Source organism: Oryzias melastigma, linkage group LG13 (genome assembly GCF_002922805.2).
Source record: "Oryzias melastigma strain HK-1 linkage group LG13, ASM292280v2, whole genome shotgun sequence".
Classification (NCBI taxonomy): Eukaryota; Metazoa; Chordata; class Actinopteri; order Beloniformes; family Adrianichthyidae; genus Oryzias; species Oryzias melastigma.
The window spans coordinates 27,119,415-27,122,530 of NC_050524.1; positions in this window are offsets into that span (position 1 = coordinate 27,119,415).

Sequence of the window (3,116 nt, forward strand, 5' to 3'; positions counted from 1 at the left end):
TAAGGACTATGTAATCATAATCATATATGACGTTATACCATAATTCCTTTTCTATTGAATATACTGTCATGTTTAACGCAGTCATCAGTAATACTCTCATCTTCCCTGTTTTTTTTTTTTTTTTTTAGTGAAGTGAAGCATGCCCTAAATGGTGGATTTCTTAGCATGTCCTTGTATTAACCCTATCGTACATAGATTATGATCAAATCAGGTAGGATTTTTTTTTTCACCAAGTGGTTTCATTCATATTTAGGGATACAAAATAACATTTTATAGAAGAAAAAGGTTATTTTTTAAATTCTACAAATATATATTCACTTGTCCACTCAAATGTACTTAATTGATGTTGTACAGTAAAAATTATCAATATAATATGTATTACTGTAAATAAATCAAGATACAGTATCATGCTGCACTGGTGGCTCTTCTATTATTATAGGTTGATTTATACATGGGTATAGACAAGGTCTTTGAACTGAGAATAGTGTAACAAAAGAAACAGTCATGAACTCAGCATCAGTCATCATAGGATTCGATAAATGTTATTTCTGAACTGAGCATAATCTCTCTGCTTAGTATCTTATGGTATATAATCATCTATTTGCTATCAAAGCTGTACATTATTGTGACCTGCATGCATGAAAGGGTTAAGTTGTCTTTTATTTGCTTATTGTATAGCTTGTCGTGACCTGCTTAAAAAATACACTAAAAAGCAAAGTTAACCCCTTATTGGATAAATGTATTTACAGCTATGAAAAAAGGAAACGATGTAGATGCTAAACTAAAGTAATTCTGAAGGTGATGTGACTTTATGCTCGTTTGAATCAATATGCACCAATGGGTTAATTTATAGAAAAAAAAGATGACTTTACTTTGAGCTGCATTGGTGAGTCAAACCATGGAACTGTGAAGTATACCTGGATGGTTCGCCACACAAAGATATTGTTTGATTTAAAAAAGTGATTTTTTCCCCCCCCTGTTCATACCCTAAACTGATGAAGGACAGGTGCTATTTCTCTCTTAGATTCCAATCTGAGTTCAAGCTGGTGAACTGCAATGCAAGAGTTTTTACCCATTTAAGCTTTTCTCGTTGCATTCAAGGCACATTTCAAGGATGTGCAATGTTCTCTGTAAATGGATTCACATCATTTTAAGGTTCTATAGATTTTTTATACTAGTATAGGTGTGCTAGTATGTGCATCACACATTTTTCTGACCATTTTAATGCCAATAAAAATCATCCAACATATATAAAACATCACAAACTCACCGATTCAGGTGAACGTTATAAAAAAATAAGAACATTATTATCAATTGATGATTTTACAGACTATAGCAAAATATTTTCTTCTCTATTTTTAATCACATTCATCAATTGAACAGATACAGGTTAGAAAGTAAATCATTTAGAGAAGCACTTGAAGCTGATGGTATTACAGGAAAGCAGAGGGAGATTGAAGCAAAGTTGGGGAAGGGATGGTGAGATAATGTGCAGAATGGACAGAAGGAGGAGAGACGAATAGAAAGCCAAAGCAAGGATTAGTCATGCAGCAAACCAGAGACATTGAATGGGTAATGAAGGAGACAGACCAGTAATGGATGGGAATAGGATAGTGGGGCTTAGCAGGGAGTCGTGCAGAGCATTGATTACCTGTATCTGTCATTAGCTATAGTTCCTACACAGATCTACAGAGAGGGTAATGTGGGGTATTAGAGAAAGCAAACAAAAGGACCAGAGGAAGATTAGATTGAGAACCAAGCTTTAGCTGCTCAGATAGAGAGAGAAAAAAACTGTAACTTTACAAACATTCAACATTAGTGGATGCTTTCCCGGTAAATGTGTTGGTGTATTTACTTTGTTTATGTCAACAAATTCTGATGCCACACGTTCTGCCTTTTCAGTCAGTTTTATGGGATGCTAGGACAGCTTACTGCTTATAATTTTTATTTACTATGACCATAAAGTAAAGAGTTGCACTCTGACACATTGTGGCTGTTAAGGGGCAGATGGACTGATCTGCCAGATTGGCTTTGAGAACTAGAGAACGGACTGCTGCATGTCACTATTTTAGACAAGCAAGTCAATAGCTGCATTTGTGCACACAACTTTATTGAAATTACAGAAATGTTAAAAAAAAAAACACAATTTCTCTGTTTCCATAAAATCATATGTTTATTTGAAAAAACACAAACCATTTCAAGTGATAAGTCTCAGCGATGAATGTGAATACTTAGATTTACAGCAGATACATTGAAATTTCTGTCACGGCACCAGTGCTCATCATCATCTACCACCGCTGGCGTCTTATTCAGGCCATGGAGCAGCAAGTTATGTGGGAATGGCTATGGATGAAGCCATTTTGGGAAATCATGGTTGGTGATTTTACAGAGGAGCTGTGGATCCAACTATTCTGCATGACACACTCAGCTTTAGGACTGCACAGTGACCCGATTATTTGCTAAACACACCTGATCCAGGTAATCAGCAGCAGATAAGGCAGGATTTTTGGAAAACCAGCAGGCCGGCCCTCGAGGACTGGAGTTTGACACCCCTGATCTAGACCTTCTTTGTGCCAGACAGACCACCTGCTCTGTTTATCTATTCACTCCAATAACACGAGGCATAATGTATATTAAATTACAAAATCTTCTCTATCGCAGTCTCTTTAAAGATCTGTTTAATTTCTCTCTCTGAGAATCAAAACATCTTAAAGTTTCATCCACTGATAAATCTTGCATCTCAGTTCTGCCACTGATACTAAATGAAACAAGATATGCAAGGCTCACTATGTTCATGTACCACTCATTACATGTACAGAAAAGTTATCCAACTTGTCAGATGAGCTCTCATAGTTTTTTATTTCATTAAATAAACTTAAAGTAGCAACCACTTAACTTTATTAAAAGCACATGTTTTGTCCCCACAGTAATGAATTTAAATTCTAAGTTTTGCATGTGATGTTGTGCTTCGACATTTGATTCAAAGGCGTGCAGCTTAAAACTCTTACACAAAAACAATAAAGTGATCCTTTTATAAAATTTACAGAAATTAAAGTGTAATAGAGTGGGTTATTGCTTACAGCCTAGAGCAAAACCACAGTGTTATATATATATAT